Source organism: Tetrao urogallus (assembly GCF_951394365.1).
Source record: "Tetrao urogallus genome assembly, chromosome: 11".
NCBI classification, from domain to species: domain Eukaryota; kingdom Metazoa; phylum Chordata; class Aves; order Galliformes; family Phasianidae; genus Tetrao; species Tetrao urogallus.
Window position 1 is genome coordinate 10,755,062 of NC_136824.1, and position 18,841 is coordinate 10,773,902.

The following is an 18,841-nucleotide window of genomic DNA, read 5'->3' on the forward strand; positions in this document are numbered from 1 at the left end:
GCTGTGCATTAGTTCTTGCATCCACCTCATATTCACACTCCTGACCCTTGGTTCCTGCTTCTGCCTCTGGCTTAGCCCTGACATTCCTGTGTCCAACCTTATAGCCATGCTGAGAGCTGCTAAATCTCCACAGAAAATTAGATGGTTCTAAGGCAGGCACTCATACAGAAATCACACAGACTGCTAGAACTCTCTATGTTTTTTTTCACCACAACTTTCTAACAATTCTATAGAAACAGTTCATCTCAAGAACAGTTCTAATTTCACTACCAATTTGATTTTATTTTTATTTGATTATCATCTATTACAAAAATTAAAAATGAAATAGTATATGTTGCTTTTAAAGCTAAATTCTTCTATTATCAGTAATAATATTTATAAAATAAAAAGATGTCTCTGAAGTGCTTTGCTTAAATTAAATCTGCGTTTTCCAGTGGGAAACTGCTCCATCACATTTTTCTTTTTTACTAGCTTTAATTTTGATCAGGCTTAGTTCTGTGGCAGAATTCAGAGATACCTGATGGATGTTCTCAATTATATCCAATACCTGTAGCTACAAAAGGTCATGCTGGCAGTCAGGAATAATCAGCACTTAAAGATGCCTGGATGTAGGAAATAAATGCATTACACCCTCTTGAGCAGTTAGACGATGGATGATTCTTCTTATGCTCCCTTATTGTGCAGATCTGCAAGTGTGTGCTTAAATAGCAGTCATGCAAAACCACCTTTATACTGGATATTGCAGATATAAGCTCTGTATACAGACATGAACAGTCTTAATATTGCAGTACCTTAAGTTTTATGACTTGGCAAGAGGATAAGTAAAGTGGAAAGCTGTAAAAATAAAAACTTTCAGCTCCACTAGGCCAAAAACTGGTATCTCAACTATCAGAAATAAAGCTGGTGGTTCACATAACTAAAAATCTTACCCTTCCAAAGGCTTCTTCCCCTCTCCCTGCACCAAATTGACTAAAGGTGATATGATGCCAAGGGAGACGACTGTGAAACATGAGTGTTATCAGTTTGCTGAAGTGACTCATCTTCACATCTTTTAATCAAATCTAGATTTTACTTTCTCTAATTTCTTCCAGAAAGGCTTCTGAACAGAAGGTCATAGCCTCAGGCCCTCTCAAGTTAGGACAGAAATAATGATTTTAAGGAAAGCATTTCTGCAGAGATTTATCAAGTGCAGCAATTACTTTCATGATGTGAGGCATGCTTGTCCTCAGCAGTTTGCAATGGTAGAAGGGTTTCTGAATGTCCAATCACTGTTGTGGCTGAAGGTTAAATCTGGTCAAGGATATTTGCTAGGTAACATTTTCACTAGAAATGTTTCTGAAGTTGGCTGTGGACTGTGAGCAGGAAAAACCCATGCAGTAAACTGCTCAATGGCTGAAACACTCAGCGGTGACCCAGATTATAGCTCTGCTTTGGATTATGCAGAACAGGGATAATATTTCAGGTAAGTTTCCCCATCAGCCCCATGGGACAGCTGTTTTCCTTTACTTTATAAATATTTATTGGGTCAGAGAAAGGAGGATGGACACAACAGCTCAGTTCTTAGGGTAGAGATGAGTCTATCAAATCTGGTCTCAGATATTATTTCTTTCTCCAGTAGTTACACCTGAACTGTGACTCTGTAACAGAACAGTCTTGGACCAAAACTAAAACACATTCAGGTTTGACTGTGGTAGGAACATACAGAATAGACATGGCACTTGATCCTGGTGGTGTCCCATATGCACCACAACACAGAGACTGGTAGCAAAGCTGAGATAGTTGAATTTATCTCTGAATGGATATGTACTGGGAATGACAGGAGGCAGCAGATGTAGGACATGATAGGGCCCAGTGCAGGGTAGCAGTCTGGTCCTGGTGCTACAATTGAAGTCTGCCTGATTTGTCCTGTTTTGGGCCTGAGACAGCTCAGGATGTGAGGAGCCATAACAATGGCCTTTAGTATTCTGTTGGCTATGCTAAGTAGGAACTTGATAAAGAACTTACAAGTACTGAAAGTGTCCCATGTGAAAACTGGCTTTAAAAAAGATGAAGGAAAAATGATCAGTACTTTCACAGCTGAGGTAACGAAAGTTCCACAGAGCCTAAAATGTTGTAAATAGAGGGAGAAAAAATATTTTCAAGGCAGATTTTATATTTATTTGATGACTCCATTTGGTATCAGAAAATTAGAAAATGTGATGCCATCTGTAGAAAACCTGTAACGATGATTTTCACAACTGTTTATTGTGCACAACAATCTTAAATTAGCTTCCAACATTATTTAAGCTACAATGGGATGAGAGTATCTAAAATCGGATCATTGACAGCAGTGGAAGTAACAAAAGGCAGTCAGAAGCATTACTGACCCCATAAACCTTTAGTAGAAGAATTCCATAGCATTTAGTTTCTGTTTTCATGTATATGTTTAAGATAAAATTATTCCAGTTGGGTAATAAATGCACCTTTCCAATTGAAAAGTCAATATGTAACATCTATTGTGTTCTGGTTTGTAGAGCATGTCTCATTCAGATAATAGTGATGTAGACCTATCTAGTTGCAGAAATATATGGAAGAAACATTGAATATGTGCAAGAAATCAAGAGCACATATTTTACAGCACTAGACTTACACTCTCCTATCTGCAGACTTAAGATAGCATCTTGGCTCTCTTTGACAGAAGGGCAGCATAAGACTCCTTTGCATTAGTGCACAGAAGCTTTTTATTTTATCATTTTATCATTTTTATTATTTTAATTTAGCTTTTTATGTTATTTTCTTTTAGTCTACCTATCAAACAATTTGAAGACTATCATTACCTAGTTTCAAGCCCTCATCATTTCATCAACATGATAGATTTTGCACTTTTAATCTCACAGTTCTCCCATTGTCTCCTCTCAGTCTGTGGGCAACAGTGCCTTCATATCTCTTACTTTGTAGATTTACATCCCTAAGTGAAATTAACTATTATTTGAGTTATGATTATTAGGACTCTAATAATACCATAGAGTCCAATTCTGCTGTTGCCCAAGTGCAGCTTTTACATTGGATTTAGACCAACAGAACAAAACATGTTATTGCTGAGGCAATGAAAGCATGTTAATTGAGATTTGCAACACCATACTGGGGAGGGAAATGTTATTATTTCTGTTTTACACATGAGGAAACAAACATGGGCAGACAAGGACATTCATTGAGTTGGTCTCAGTTCCATTCCAGTTGTTTTAAAATCAGGAAAATTAGGCTGAAGTTCTTCCAGGCAATACGTTCTGTTGAGACATCTATTACTGATTTTTGCAACTATCCCAATATGCTTTAATAAAGCAAAAACATTTCAGATCAGCCAAATGTTGTATCTGGGTTGGTTTTTTTTTTTCATTTTTTATTAACCTATATGTACACACATGCATATAAGATACACTTTTCTTTGTATTTAAACGGCTTTTTAACTTAATTTTTTTTTTTTTTTTAATGGGAACAGAGCTTTGAGCTCACAGAACAAAGAAGGAAAGAAACAAGGCAATGGTAAAGTGCACAATTCAATTTTTACCCAATGTTTTTGAGAATAACAGCACAATATTAAGATAAATGTCTAAAATAAGAGTGAGAAATATATCTTTGAATGTATGGAAGGAGGCAGGATTACAGTTGAAAGCAAGTTGCTAAGATGGCTGTAGCAGACTTTTTTCTTTTTCCTTATATATGTGTGTGTGAGAGAAACTTAGAATAAGCAAGTGACCCATTGCATCATGCATTACCCTTGCTAATGTCTCAATGCTATTACTCCTACTGGTATAAATCATTCATTGTCCTTACACACACTTCAAGCATGAATGTAATTACCTGGCAGATCACTAAAAATAATTAAAATGTAAGGAGCTGATTAATTTGAGATATTCTTATATGATCTCCTATGAAAAATCATTCTCTGTGCTCAAAGACAGAAGTGGAATATCAGAGCTCATAAAAATATTGTTACAATTTTGGATGGAAAAGTGCTCCCCTAATGTAAAACTAACTGATAGGAAACGTAATGATAGTCCTTACTAATCCTGAAAGTCAGTTACATACTTTGATGAACACAACCACAGCAATACAGAAGATGGAACCCAAAATGACTTTCTGAGGTCATCTAATCCAACTGCTTCTGGGAGGCAAGATGAATTAGACCTAAACTACTGCTGACAAATTCTTGGAAGCTTCATGCTGGAGATCTGAATCCCAGGACCCTCTATAGCCTGATCTCAAATCACACAACTGCTTCCTTCCCATTGCATCATGCACATTCTCAAAGCTGTTGTTACAGAAGAATCCTACTAATGATGCATATGTTTTTCTACAGTTTTTAATATGATTTTTCAAAGTTTGCAGAGGGCATTTATTCTCTGCCTCTGTATGCTGAGCAGAACTGCTGAAAGCAAGTTTTGTGCTTGAAAAACTTTGTCAATAAAAAGCTTGTTTAATTTCTTCTATTCGTTGCCAGTCTCCATTCCTCTGAGAAGCTGAATCAAAGAAAACATCCTGGAAACAGTATAGCACTAAAAGCTCTCAAGTAATCATGAACACACTACATGCACTGTACAAGAACTCAGGCATTTCCTTGGGACATGATAGGTAGATAGACAGATGGACAGATAGGCAGGCAGAAGAATTTTCTTCCAGAAAAGATGACACAAAAACTATAAATAGGGTGATTGCACATCAGAGCACTAACATGCAAGACCAAATTAAAAGCTCATATCACCTGAGGATAACTTCAGGAATTAGGTCTATATTAAATACATATTAAAAAAAATAAAATAAAATAAAATAAAATAAAAGCAGAAAGTGCAGAAATCTGCAGTTTTCACCCCAAATGCTCTTTTGGCAATCAGAAATTCAGTAACAGCTTAAATGGATACTTTTTTCAAAGTATTCCTCAGATAATTATATAAAATATCAACTGCTTTATAAGGTCAGTCAAGACTCAAAGTATATCTGAGTATTTCCTGCATGCCAATGACACTACAAACAATGCATATGAATAATGTTACCTGGGGGAAAGAAAAGCAAAATAAAAAGGGCCCACAAATGGCATTCAGCAGTTGCAAAGATAATTTCTCAGACAAATGGCATTAGATAAATAGTAATGTAATATAGAAAAATAAAATTTGTTAAACCAGTTCTAAATCCCAAGTGAAGAGGAAAAGATCACAGATAACTGCATCGTGGAAATAAAGAAGTTTGTAAACAGGAAAATAGAGACATCAGTTAGATTGTTTGTTCACACATCACTAGCTGAGAAGCTTGAACTCTACATATTGATGCAAAATGAGGCAAACCATGCAATTGTACCCAAATTGCCCTAGATTTACATTGTTAAACACTCATAAATTCAAGGTAATCATCCTCAAATGAAATAAAATGGCACTTGGAGCCCTCCCATGTGCATTAGATTTACACAAGCAACTTTTGCTATTTGTACTGCAAGCCTGAGAGGCGATTTCATCAACCTAGGAGACAATCCCTCCCTGTCATCCCCTGATGTATATGGCACTGTCGTATTGCCAGTGAGAGAAGTGATGTATATGGCTAGCTCTGTATTTCCTTCAATAAATTTGTTGGTGCCCATGATATTGCCAGACAGTGTCTGCATTCTGGTTACTTTTCACTGCAGCAATACATCCTAAATTCAAGACAAAGCTGGATAACCTTTAGAGTAATAATTATCTGCATCAGACCTCTAGTCCTATACTGAACTCGCTTACGACATAGGGATAAATTAAACTCTCTATCTTCATGGAATTACTTCTGAGTTTTTCCAATGAGCAATCAGATCTAGGAACTAAGACTTACTGATAAAATCAAATATACGAAGCTGCTGCAAAAGCTATTTCACTACCACCTTCTGAACTGCCAGTGGAATAAAAGGAATGGTATAGATTGGATTAAAACTCACTACGTTTGGTCAGACTGTCCAAGCTTTCTTAATTCTAAAAGTAATTGCACTGTATTCTAGCGAGCTCAGAGCTGACCTTGAGTTTAAAGAAATGTTCTACAGAAGGATGATTAGCCTTCGAAACTGATACAGCAAGCTTGAGGCAAACCATCAAAAGAGAGTGAAGTAGTCCAATCTCTTTTGTTTGCAGAAATGTAGAGATGAGAATCTTAATTTTATGGCAATAAAAAGCAATAAATATCTACAAGCACTGTGTGCTTGACAGTTCATTGAACCAAATGAATTATGGGGTAGGAACAGCAAGGAGGAGCCCCATGTAGTTGGGGGAAGGATGAGACCCAAAGAACACAACCAGAAGGGAGGGAGGGAGGGGGCATCAGCTCTCCCAGAGCTGTCTTTATGTGGGGTCATCGATTCTAAAAATCCTGTGTGTCAGCAGCAAGGATGCAGAACTTAAAGCAGCACTGAGCCCTGGGCAGCTGATAAATACCACAGGAAAAGCAAGAAAAGGGAGAGAAACCTTTAGTCATTCTACTATGAGGATTAACTGAATGAAAAAGAAAAAAGAGCATATCACTGAGATGAGGATTAAGTAAGTCTTATACCAATGTACCCAATACCAATGTAAGGCGTATTGTGCAAGAAGGAAAATTAACATAATGTGAGATTCAACAAATCATTAAACATTCATGCTGGATGTTCCAACACATCAGCATAAATTTCAAAATCACCCATAATGAAAAGTCTTTATGAATAAAGAATCAAATCAGGAGTCAGCTTTGGCCATTAGGTAACAAACCAGAGTGAATGGTTGGTTGGTGACAGAAAACCCAAATGGCATGAGCTAAAAAGTATGCTGAAGGAAGAACAGTTTAAAAGCTAACGGGTGAAAAAATGCAGTGGCGAAAGTAGTTCAGACAAACAGAAGAAGACCATTAAATACGGGCAGACAGATCTCCATGGAGAGCATAGATCACCAGGAATGTCTTTTTTATCTGGAACATACGGTGCTAATTTCTTTGTACTTGGAACAAGTACAGAAAATTCAATTAAATTGGCTGAACTTGGATGTGTCTTCAGCAATGCTTCCAAGATGTTACTGTTATTTCATATTCCTCAGTAGACAACATTGCAGGTGTCAGACGTCATGGGGGTGCTCAGAAGAAATTACCTCTTGGTTTAAATAAAGGTAAAAAAGAAGCCTGAAGATCAAGCTATTCTCTTATCAAAGGAATTTGAAAATAAATCACTTTCTTCTGATTCTGTGGCCACTTCCAACAGCAGAGGGCTCTCTGGGGCAGGTAGTCTCACTGGGACTGATGCCCTGGAGACCAAACAACCCTTATCACTGATGAATATTGACCCCAAAGTAAGCTGCTTAGTCACAAGTATTTCTGAGATGTAATAAATGTACTGATCTGGCATTTTTCATGCAGAGAATCCACTGGAAAGACCCTTCCAGAGTGACAAGGATCAAATGTGCTGTCTGGTTCCAGGAAGGAATATCAACCTATCGTTCTTACCCAGGTGCTGGGATGCACACCCTTCCAGCTGATGCAATACATATTTCCACATCAAGAGAGCTGCATTTGGCTCAGGCATTGCGCTAGATAAAACAGATCTGCCAAGCATTTTCAAAAGCATACATACACTTGAAAAAGGAAAAGTATTTTGTTTTAGGAACTTTACAAAACTTTGTATTTCTTTAATTTTGATACTTTTGGAGCCAAAGAATGAGTCTTTACAGAGCTAAAGTGTTAGTGTTAACTAAAAAAGTGTTAACTAAAGAGTTAGTAGATGGTCATTACCAAAATTAAAGCCAGCAGCAACTTTAGCTGAAGAACTTTGCTGGATAATTTTACTCCTGTAAGTAGTTACAGCTGATTGATTCAGGCTCATAAAATGGAGAGATACATTCATACTTGACTGTAGTGAGTCTGCAGTGAGTCTGCAGTGATGTCTTAACCAGGTCTATTAGTAACTAATGATTCACTTATTAATTATTAGTCCCAGACTTGGGATAGTAACTGGACAGTTGTGTCTGTGTTCAGATAGATACATGGGGAACTATCAACACAAGTAGTAAACAACCTGTAATGCAATCTGACTGAAAATCAGCCATGAGGCTTTGCTTTACATTTCTTTATATCTCTAAGCAGTAATTCTGTATCATAAATACTGCTGCTGTTGTAATTGCATCTCCTGGAGCTGAAGCAGATCTACAAATATCCTTTTTCTGATATTCTACTTCAGATACGCTCATACGTTGTAATCCGTGTTTTATATGGCAATATTTTGTAAGTTTGCAATGAAATATTTGTGTTTGTTTTTAGAATAACAAAGAAAAGCATTTTCTGAATTTGCCCTAAAAATGTCTGCTCCCTTTCCTCCATTTTTACTTTGAATGACAAAGAAAAAAACAATTTATTGTAACTCAGTCTAACCTCATACAGTCGTGTCTACAGAAAAAGGTATTATCCTATGGGATAAGAGAAAGACTTTAGATCTTTTTAGAAGTAGTATTTCAAAAGCTAAGTACAGCTGGAAACAGACATTTTTTTTTGTAATAAGTGTTGGTCTTTGGTAACAAAGCTTTGCTCCAGTGATAAAAGACTCCCAAACAGTACTTTAATTGAAACTTTTAATCTGAATGTTGCCTGAACCTCTGCTAAATGCTACTTTCTTGCTTCAATTCAAATTTTCTTAATCTTCATTTTCACGTTGAATATTGGTACACTGTCTGCCTCATTATGCTAAAGAAAGATGAAGTGAGCTATTAACATGCTGAACAGCCTACGAGATGTTATGATATAGAATGTCACTCATTTTTATGAGTTGGCTGTCAGTGTGTGCGGCAATAAAGTTATAATTTCTCACTGACAATATGTGATGTCTGGAGTCACTGCACAATCCTTATTAAAATTTCAATAATTGTAAATCAAAGAAAAGCAAATACAACTTTTATGAAATGGTCGCTTCTGAAAGTCAAGGAGTACAAACTGGTGGAATGCAAAACCAGAACATTATTCTTGTGGTGCTCTAAGTCATCATCATCATCCTGCAGTTTCTCTTTTTCTCATGCACAAGGCAGGGCATGCTTGGCAATGTGCACTGTAACATTTTCAGGAGTGTTATTCTTCTCTGTCAGTTCAGCAACGGTGAAGTATTGCTTGGTTTTAGCTCTTCACTGACTATACCTTTATGTGGCTCTGAAAGCCATCAGAATATTTCTGGAAATGTTTACTGGAACTGCTTATTACAGCTCTTCATCAGTAAAATCAGGTATCTCTGGAAGCAGTTATAAGGCTTGGACAGTGAGAAAAGTTAGAAGAGGTTTCAGACAGCTGATATGCACACACCCCCGGGCAGGGGTTTCAAAGCATTGCTCATGGCTCTACACAGCTGTGGAAAATGGCAGGGATGAATTTATGGCAGGGTCTTTAAAGTGTCTCAGAAGTTTGAACTACTATTGGACAGTACACAGGGAAATGAATCTCAAATTCCAAGTAAATATCTCCTGCATACGTATAGCTGTGTAAAGGCTACATATTTTTTTTACTGCTTTTATTATTACTTTAAGTCAGAAATGTAAGAAGTCTCTATCACTGTCCAAAACACAGTTCTTTCATTTTTAGCTGGAGATATCCCAGATGCTCAGAAGTTAAAGTTGTTGTAAAACATGCCCTCAAAATAACAACTTTTTGGAGTTCCTAGACACAGATCAAAGTGTCCCAGTCACTGAAGTCACAGCACAAGGTCTTGATGTAGTGGCACTGGAACTGTAACGTTTCTCCTTGCTATTTTCAGTTCCAAGTGGTGACTTCTTGCAAATCGACACATGACAAGCTGAATAAATGCATTAATCATATCTTTATCAACACTGTACATAGGATAAATACATGGATAAGTTTATGAACTTCCTTCAGGGGCTTTTAAGTATCTAGAGCTAGTCAGACTGCTGAGATGGTATATAGGTATGACACAAATGCTGTGTAGCCACTGCTCTGTCCAAACGTCAGGAATGTCTGCACTACAGAGATGTACACCAACTGGCAAAAGTATGCTTTGATAACTTAACAGGCAACGTTGCTCTATAGCTAATATTTGGGTTATTGTTCATTATCCAATAGTTTACTCAAATATATTTCACAGCTGCATCTGTCACGTTTTGGAAGTGTTAACTAATACCTCATTCCTAAATGTATTTCTCTTCTAAATTGACTAACTCTACCACGGCTAAAATTTACAGCATAACAGCAACACTCACATGTCAGATATGATATATATCCATCAGTGTCAAATTTCCAGCACGTCAGCATCTCAGATGTACTTCCTCTAGACAGAACAGACAGCATGTGTCCACGTACAGACAAACTATTGCAAAACTCAGTGTGTCCTCATTAACAGAAACATTTGTGCAGAATTCAAGCAATTATATTGGAAAAGGTGTCCCTTCATGTCAGCTGTGTATCAAGGAATATGTTCCGGTTCTCCCAAATTTGATTTACTACCACAAGTGTCCTACCATTACTGAAAAAGTTTTATAGCTACTAGAATAAGTCAATGGACAGCTGTCCATGTCTGTCAGAAAGTTCTCCACTGAAAAAAAAGTCACAATTGACCAAGCTAGGCAAAGAAAATAGACTCTACAAGGGGCTTTGTAATGTCCCCCCTGGATATAAGGGAGAAATTCTTTACTATGAGAGGGGTGAGGTGCTGGAACAGGCTGCTCAGAGAAGCTGTGGATGCCCCGTCCCTGGAGGTGTTCAAGGCCAGACTGGATGGGGCTCTGGGCAGCCTGGTCTAGTATTAAATGGGGAGGTTGGTGGCCCTGCATGTGGCAGGGGGGTTGGAGATTCATGATCCTTGAGGTCCCTTCCAACCCTGGCCATTCTGTGATTCTGTGATTCTGTTTTATCTCCTCATACACCCAGACTATCATACAGAAGATTCTCACCTACATACCAAGACAAAATAAGAAACCTAATGTTATGGTGAGATAAGACTTTCAGAGAAATCTAAGAAAATCTGGTGCACAATCCTTGATGTATACCAGTTAAAAAAATATTCTGTTTTAAAGATATCAGCTGAAGATAACTGTTCTAATGAGAGATGTGACAACTTTTAGTGCTTCAGTGGCAGCCAAAAGATCAAACATCTTCTGTCACCTGAAACAGCTGGGAAGATACACACAGTCTGATTTGCTTTGATATATTTGATAGATTATCATTTGAAACAAAATAACTGAAAGCCCACTCTAATTAAGAAAAAAACCAGTAGGTGAAGAGTCAAGCTTTGATGCAGAACAATACACTGATGTTTGTACTGACATTTTGATATTTGGCAATACATAAACTGCGTAAGTCATCCAGAATATCTGACTCTCATGCTTTCTGTTTATGTTCCTTCTTGGAAAAGATTTTTGGACAAAATTTTAGTGATCTCATTGTTTTTATGATGCTGTTTTTCAAAGCATTTTTAAAAGAGATTTACTTACTGCAAAAAGGCCTTGGAATGACAGAAATATTTACGATAACAAATTCTTTAAAGCATGAAACAGATCTAAAATCATTTTCTTGTATACCAGTCTGTCATTATTTTATGATCTGATATTTTCTGAATGGCCAAGGTTAGAAACAAATGCTTCTGTGTGGTTGAAACACTGGAAATCCTGTAATCCCAGCTGTGTTATGCAATATAATAAATGTGTCAAACCCAGGTATTAGTGGGGATATTCAATTTAGGACCCATCATAGATCTGAGAGGGGGAAAGATGCATCTGCCTTAGGCCTGTGGCATGTATAATTTGGTGGGGAAAATTACATATTTTAAGAAGAAACTAAAGAATATTGCGGTTTCACATTTCTATCCTTTGTATAGAAGGCTGAAATACAGGCCACAGAATCAGGAAAGCCAGTGGGAAAAGTGAAGAGGAAAGACTGCTTATTTTAGGTCTCTATACATTATGCCATAACTATTGGAATTGAGTCCATTATACCCTCAGACCCTCAGCATTTATATATATATATATGGGGGCATACATACACACACACTCATACCCTAATGTATTTATTCAATCAGAAGACTTCCTCTGATGTTACCAAAACCAGTCACAAAATTACAGTGTAGTTCATTCGGTATAGCATGACCTATTTAACAGCAAAATTACTTGGGCTTAATGTGGATATTTTACATTCAGTTCAGTAGAAGCTACCTGAGAGTACAAACACACTGAGACACGCACACTGAAACAGAGAGGAAGCTTTAGCTTTGTAACTGCAGTTCCCATTATTCCTTCTGCAGTGCCTCTATGCTACCTGCAGAAGCCATCTGCCACCTCAGGTTAGGCACATCTGCAGCCAACATCCCAGCAAACAGTGCAGTGCTAATGACTGACACTCAAAGCATGGCGCTGTGATATTTTTCCTTGTTTCTCAACCTACTTCCCAAACACTTATTTGATTATAAATTGGTGCATGTCTAGATATAGAGGATTAATTTTAATTTTAATAGAGTAAAACCAGACCTAATATATTGGACTTAGAGTAATGTGTACCTTTTATGACTCCTCAGTTCAGTAACGAATGAGCATCTTACAAGTTGTATCAGCACAACTAGTTTGGTCTTTTAACAGAGAACACCAAATCTTTGTTGTTCTCAGCATTTAAGCTGTCAAAGAGAAATCATGTATACAACAGCTAAACCTTTTCAGACTGAAGTACTTAGTATTCTTCCATTTAGCAGCACGTTATGAAGTTTCATTTAAAAGGCGTAATTTTACCAATTAGCTCATCCTGCTCAAACACACACATACCGTTGGGAAATATAAAAAAGGTTTATTAAATCAAAAGATACGGCTGCACTTCAACTAGCACATGGGCATTAGAGATCAAATATTCCCTATAGATTAATCCCCATGGCATCACAGGCTGATTTGGCTTGCCAGTATTACATTAGTAAACCATCTAATCCAATTTAGAACAGGCCAGGAATGTTCCATCCATTACAGTATTTCTAGTGTCATTAGAAGCAGACTGATCGAATAAGCATCTTAAATCAGCCTGCAGCATGCAAGTAAATCACCGTGACTTACCCAATGAGATTTTTTTTTTTTTCAAATGAAGAGTTTTGCAAATTAAGAATAAGAAAAAAAAAAAAAAAAGAGAAACATCTCATAAGATGGAAGCTCTCTATGATTTTCATTTCTTAACACTTTCAGGCAGCAAAATTTCAGTGCGCATGATTATGCACTCTGTAAAGCAGCAGTACAATACACCAGGGGTTTAAAGACATGAGAAACTCCTTATTCTTTAGCAAGCTTATTTTTATGAAAAGCAATGGAAGAAATACCACAGTAAAGAATAATAAACAAAGTAGGCTGATCAAGGGCAGAGGTAGATACTACCCTCACTAAGAAAATCTGTATAAAATAAGAGTAGCCATAGTAATAAAATCCATCAATCAAATATATAACAAAGGTTTGTTCTGATAGAAAGGATTAAAAGAGCCCAAACTTTATATCCACACAAGATGAAAAACACTCAAGTGCATTACAAAAGTAATATTTTCACTCCAAACTGATATACCTGAAAGGAAAACAATTCTTCAGTAGAGTAGTAAATATATGAATAAAATTTTGGCAATAGTTCATTGAGATGATGCAGCTATCAAAAAGATTTCAGAAAAGGGCTAAGCTGCAGTTTTGAAAAGGCAGGTGTCAAACTGAATAAAATCATCCAAATAGCATGTAACCTTTGCAGCTCTCTGAGACCTATCACGTTCCACTGACCAGACCACACAGGGCTCAGTCGCACCACTTAAGCAATCAGCCATAAAGAAGAAACACTGCTCTGATGCACAAGTTGGTGAACACCTGTTCCTATGCTCTCGTGTATGTGCGTGATTCACCTTTGTTTAACTGCTCTGCTGTCAGTCAGACAGCTCTTAATACTGACTGGATTTCCAGCATAGCTTTGTTAGAAAAAAAAGCTGTATTGGTTCTTTGTATACCGCTACAGAAAAAGTAACAGCTACCCAGAAGTGCAGAAATGCAGGAATTGTTTTCACTGCAAACTGTCGTACATATGGAACAAAGACAGTTTTGAAATGAAATCATGCACAGATCCAGGACATGACTAATCCTTGCAAAGTGCATTAATGTTTTAAGCTTGCAAGTTTTCATTCCTTTAATGAAAACAGATCTCCTTCACTTTTGAAGGAACACAAACACCTTCTGTGAGAGAAAGAGTTGAAGACGATTTTCAACATGATTTACACAGAATTCCACTCAAATTTCACTTCAAAAATTAAATCCTTTCACAGTGCTATATTGAAAAGATCCAAGTCTCAAATTAAAACCATCTGAGAGAAATAAAATAGGAGAAATCCTAACAAACCCAGTAATCCATCCTTACACACAACAAGCTTGCAGCAAGTCTCTGCTCTTGTTCTTTCATGTCCTTTTGATCCCAACAGGCCTGGCCCTTGCAAACCCTTCTCAGTAGGATATGGAAAACCACATTCAGACAGCTAGAGCTTGGAAAATCCGTTCTATCCTTTACTTACACCAGTGCCAAACATTATTATTGTTATTAATAGAACAAACACAGATTGCAGCAGTAAATCATACTTCTCCCAGAGCTGATTACCTGTCAAATGTTCATCATCAGTGTAAATGACTAATGTACCTGATTAACAAAATCCAAAAGCTTGCTCTAAGGTAAAAAAGCCTTAGCGTTGCAATTTCTCTGATGAACTTCCATTCTGTTCCAGGGCAGAATATGCCAGATCTACCAGTTCAATTTCTGAATAAAAGTACAAATGCTTTGTACATTTTTAAGCAGGGAGTAAGCACTGGATTGAATTATGGCCACATGTTGCTTTGCTCTACCACATGGTGATTAGGAGAGCCACACTTTGTTCCTTTTCCTTTTCCTTTTATTAGTGTTAGGCATTAGCCTGAGAGGGCTGACAGGGAGACAGAGGTAAAGAGGTTCTTTTGATGGACAGTGCTGTCTGCCACTAACAAGACTTACCTATAGCCGTATAGGGAAGTCATAGCAGTGACTTTCTGGGCATTGAACAACCAACCTAATGCATCAGGTAAATGCCCAGAGAGTAAATGAATGAACCCAGACTTACGTGTTCAGCCTTTAATCATTAGAATTAATGTATAGTAACTCAATTGAGTGCTCACCTGTAAGATGGATCCTCCCAGCTGTTGATGAAGTTTATAAGAGTTGCTGTTGGTTCTCAGTATCTTCAAAATTCAAGTTCAAAATGACACAAGGTGGGGCATCTGCAAAGAAAAAGCACTAATTCACCACTGACATTTTTGCAGAAGAGATATTTCCTGGTATAGAAGCAAATTACACTCCACCAGCTTTATAAAGTGGTTACAGTTCTTGCAAAGGAGATGATATAGAGACAAATCTAAATTTTCTTCTGACACGACTTCTTCTAAGTGAAAAAGAGAGTGCCAGAACAGGGTTTTGTCTCATGTCTATAGTACCAAGAAAATTTTCACATACTGACAGATTTTATATACAGCATGTTGAAAGGAAAAGCTAAATGTTGCCGTGACTGAGATTACATCTTCCAATCTTCGAAAGACATTTGCTTCCCAAGGGAGAGAATTAAACAAAGAGGCAAAGGTTACAATTCTATACACATAAGTGCTGAATTGTACTTGTAACGAAGAGTATTTTTGCTTACTACAGATGCAGCATCTCAAAGGAGCCAAGGTGTACCTGTGGGATGATTCAATTGCTCTTCTACAATTTTGCAAGCTCCTACAAATTCAAACTAGAAGTTGTACTGAAAAGGTTATGCTGGGTAAGTGCAAGGGGAGCACACACAGATACCTTTTGGTCAGCAAGGCAATTTCCTGGGGCAATGCACTGATCAATGCACTGAACTGAAATTTCTGCAGGATAAAGGTTTGTAACGGAAAACCTTGTGTTAGATGCCCATAATTGTGACAAAGTCATTGCATATTCTGCTCAATGCTTTTTCTGTTTCAGCACTTTGTTGCCGTACAAAGAAGATCCAGCAACCTCTTAAATGTGGTTGGTAACTCAAAGTACATTTGGATAATCAGCCAGAGAGAAAGGCTCTGTTCTCTATGTTTTGCTGCCTATCTATGAAGTGATAGAAAAATTAACGCACATTTGCCATCTTTCCAAGGTTTTCTCTTGGAAAAAAAAAATGAGAGAGAAAGAAAGAAAAAGAAAAGCTTGAAATATTTTCTTTTAGCATTAGTCATTAGTAGTTTGTATTAGAGAGGCTTAAAACCACTTAAAATCTGTCATGTCTTTATCCAAGTAGTCAGTTTAAAGCTGTATACCATTAACTTTTTAAACTATAGTAATGTAAGCATCTATTTTATCTCAAAATTGACTCTGCAGAGCTGTCAAATATGCTTTTCCTCTGTGCTAAACATAATAAGAAAAATGTTACAAGCCAAAGCATTTGCTGTTATTTACAAAGCACTTTGTGCTAGAGACCATGCAGAAGGAAAGTAGACTAAGGCTCAGACACAACTCAGCCCTGGTAACATAATGCACTAATCCTGGTTACAAAGGGAATTCACAGGAGACAGAAGACCAAAGGGCAAGACACCTAAATGAATGAATAGGGAATGCTGAGCAGAAAATTGTTTCTGAAGCCCTGCCTCTCTCTGAACATTTACTCCATATATCAAGGTACCAGCAAGGACTATCTGAGCTCACACTCTGTGAGTCGTGAGTTCATTGCTTCATCTGCATTAAGCAGCTCTGCAGAGAAGTATCATTGCTATGCTTTTTTCTAGACTTAAGCTTTTGTCAGCATAGTTAGCATTCTGCCCAGGTGCCCACTTCATCAAGTCCTCTACAATTTTCTCTCTGCCTAAACTTAAGAAAACATTTTGTACAGTGGCACAGATCCTGTTTGAGGGGTGAAGGCAGCAGTGTGGATGCTGGTTGGATTTCCATTGACAGTGTGGCTTTCATCTTCCTCAACCTGGAAAAGGTCAAGGGAATAATCCCACACTTCCTGGAGCAATAATCCCAGCTGCTCAAATGATAAACAGAAACTAGGAGCAGCTATAGCAGAGAAAGATTTCTATGCCAGTGGCTATCACTTGCTAAACTCAGTGATGCTCCTGCATGCTTGTACTCTGCACAGCTCTTCATCTGGAACAGTCAAGTGCAAGAACACCTTATGTGCCCTTCCAGAATGGCTGCAGAGAGAGGAAGTGCTCAGCTCAACCAAAATGGGCAAACTGCCTTTCAGATTGTGCCAAGGTTCCTAAGGCATTGAAGAGGCTGAGCAGGGCTTTTGTGCCATTTAGTCATTCAGGTTTTCATCTCTGGGTACAGAATTCTTTTTGATGGACTTAAAACACTTCCGAATGTAAAGAGCTAAATTTCCAGGCACTGTAACCATCCAGGCATTTTCCCCGGCAGCCAAACCCCACTCTTAGCTTTGCAGGTCATCTTCAGCATACAAGATGGTTCTCCATTGCTATTACAAACTGGGACATTTGTGCACACAGGTGAAAGTACTTGCATCAGGACTATAGATTGCTTAGCCGTAGCAGCCTGCTTCATTTTAAGAAAAGTCATTTAAAATACTTACAAGAGCCAAACAATCTCAAAACCCTTAATAATAGTGCTTGTGTGAGATCTGGTTTATCTGTAATTATTCTTTCCTTTTTTTTTTTTTTTTTTTTTTCTTAATTTAAATAGTAGAATACATTTATGGCAGGGGTTGGAATCCCAAGTGGAAAAAAAAAGAAAGAAAAACAAAAAAACATTCTATAATTTGAAAAGAGCCACTGAAATCAATTAGAAAGCCTTCCACTGACCTCAACATACATTTCTATCAGAAGATGTTGCCCAGAACAAACTTTAGAGCTAAATCAGAAACCTCAGAATCAAAATCTTGCAATACAGAGATTTCAATAGATATTTTATTAGGGTCAAGCTAAAAAGATGGTATTATAAACGTATTGATCTCTTTACCTTTCAAATCAAATGGTGTCAATGGGAAGAAAAATGACAAAGGTGCTCTGTCAGTGAAAAGGAGATCCCTTATGGGAGGCTAGTGCACTAATCCTGTTTGTTTCGCTGGCAAAAGAATTCTTCAAAGTTAAAGCACTCTAGGGATTTATTGAGCACTTTTCAGTCTTCAGCTGGATTTACCAAGTGAAGCAGTTTCAAAGCCTGTAGATTAGTACTACACAATCAGCCTCCTATAAACGGCATGACAAGGCCCAGCGTGATGTTTCAGGCAGTGGCAGTTTACATGATTCTGAAGACAAAGGTACCATTCCACTCACAAAACAAGGATGAAAAGATTGCTCTACACTGTGTGGGTAGAATTGCTTAGGAAGACAAGGCTTTACCCCACTGCCTGTTGTCCTGTTGTCAGACGACTCCTACTGCACTTGTGTTCATCACAATGATGCTAACAGGATTGGTGATGCTTAGTAGCTTCTCTACAACTTGGATGCTGCCTTGCTGAATAGTAAAGATTTTCAAAAAGTTGTAAAGAAGACCTTCACAGGTGCTGTTTGGGGAATTTTCATCACAAAAAAGGTGTGAAATTCAGTTCCCAGTAAGTGTAACTGAATCCACAGGAGCCTTCAGTGGGTCTAGGATTTCACTACACAATCTTTGTGTACCAAAGATTTTCTCTCGTAAGAGCAGCTGAAGGGAGCTTCTGAAGCCAAGACAATCTATGTTACCAGTTACAGTCACTATTAAATTCTGTGTTCTCATGCCTTAGGCAGAAAAGCTTAAATCACGACAGGAAGAAAAACGCTCATTTTAAGAGTTGTTTAAAAGAAAGACAGAAGAACTATGGAATTGTGGAATATTTTTTTTTAAAACTTTCAAACTTGCAAAAAGAGCACTTCATAAT